A 1713-nucleotide genomic window follows, 5' to 3' on the forward strand; every position below is an offset into this window, starting at 1 on the left:
TGTTCAGCCCATTGGCTTAAGCCTTGCTCTGTACAGTTTCTGCAGTGTTATTGTTCTGATGAGAATCTATTCCAGCTCTTGGCACTTGCTTTCAAGTGGAAAAAATCCAAGCAGGTTGGGGATTCCTTGATAAAGCGCCAGTTGGTTGAAAGAAATGCTTGATAGGAATCCATTAGTTTGAGCAATGCTGGTTGTCAGCAGAGGATGGCATTTTCACCCAAACTAAACTAGATGATGTGGGCACTTACCTGTTGAGAGAAGATAGAGCATTTTGCCTGACCAGTCTGCCCTAGCACACAGAGATGAACCAGGGCTCCCCACAGCCTGCCATGAGCACCATATCACTCCCAGCAGGGAGCCAAGATGCCTCTGTCTCTCTGAAAAGCTTCATGTTCCTCCTGAAGCTTCAGGGAAAACTTCCAGACCTTCAAGTCATTTCCCCAGATCTTATTTAAGAAAAAACACGTGTCCCCCTGACCTCCCCAAAGACACACATTTAGCTGGCTGAGGACCTCAGTCCCTGCATGTTGTCTGGGAAAGCCTGAGTTGTAAGACTGCTAGTATCTTTCAGAAATGGCTTGCAGTTCTTTTAGGATGGTTTTTACCGGAGGCGGGTGATACATTTCCTAGAAGAGAGCAGTTCTATCTATAGCCTCCTGAGTGTTGTGTTTTGCATGCTTGAAGGGTGTTTGTATGCGGATCTCTGAAATTTCTGAAGAGTGCCAGGAAATGTCACCTCTCAGGCTACATCCTTCCCAGTACAGACTGGGCATATTGGTTTCCTTGTGAGGCAGGACCCACTACTCTTACCTGGGATGACTTGTGTCCCAGCTGTCAACAGCCTCCTTTCCTCAGCAAGTGCTCCTGTAGCCCTGCAGAGAAGATAGCAGCACTGTGTTAGAGGTGCTTATGGCCAGTTCAGCTAACAAAAGCCTACTGCAGGCTTTGGTGCCCACCACTCCTGAGAGCTCATCTTGCTTAACTTTTCCATCACCACCACTGGTGGTGGGATCTGAGTGTGAGACGAGGGACAAACTAACCAACACACAGAGCGCTCTATCAGGGTCAACGTCTCATTCATTTCTTGAGATTGCAGGGAAAAGTGCAGTCTGAGAGCACAGAATTTTCAGCTGGCTGGCATGAACTGCTCCACCAGTCCCACCCTGCGTGGACTCAAGGTAACCTTCTGCCCGGTGTGAAAAGAGCTGCAGCAAGTATCAGGAGTATACAGGTGAATCTGGCTTGATGTTCCCTTTCCAGAATCAAACTGCATCTTCAGGAGAAAGGCATCAAGCAAGGTAAAGCCAGACCTCCTCCTGTCTCTCCCTGCTTTGTCACTTCCTCGTGGCTTTTTCTGTCAAATGTAGTTCGCATTGTCAACATGTGGTGTTTTACTCTAAATCAATGCTCTCTTGTGTGTGGGAACACACGTAGGTGTGGAGACAGAGAAATCTAGGGCCTTATTCTCCAGTGGCCTCCTGTTTGGAGGATCATTTACACCTTCAGCAAAATGCGTGCGGGGTAGGTATGGAAACACTGCTAAATCTGAAGATGCCTGCCACCCACGCTGGAGAGGTGCAAGTGATGAAACAACTAGTGCATCATCTCTGAGGTCCGCACAAGTTGGGCATTTTGATATTTTGTTATTCCTCCTATAACTAGAAGAAGGCTGCTCCCTGTAATAGTGAACTTGTGTGCAATACTCTGTCCTGG

General features: G+C 47.8%; 1 protein-coding gene across 1 annotated transcript in view; it reads left to right on the top strand.

The window, feature by feature from the left end:
- The window catches only part of DNAH1 (dynein axonemal heavy chain 1), a 77452-nt gene continuing 76888 nt past the window's right edge, over nucleotides 1150-1713 (top strand). Inside the window, exon 1 of the mRNA XM_021409545.1 lies at nucleotides 1150-1298. The gene's annotated coding sequence lies outside the window, so the exon portion shown is untranslated. The remainder of the gene's footprint in view (nucleotides 1299-1713) is intronic.

Source organism: Numida meleagris, chromosome 11 (assembly GCF_002078875.1).
Source record: "Numida meleagris isolate 19003 breed g44 Domestic line chromosome 11, NumMel1.0, whole genome shotgun sequence".
Taxonomy (NCBI): domain Eukaryota; kingdom Metazoa; phylum Chordata; class Aves; order Galliformes; family Numididae; genus Numida; species Numida meleagris.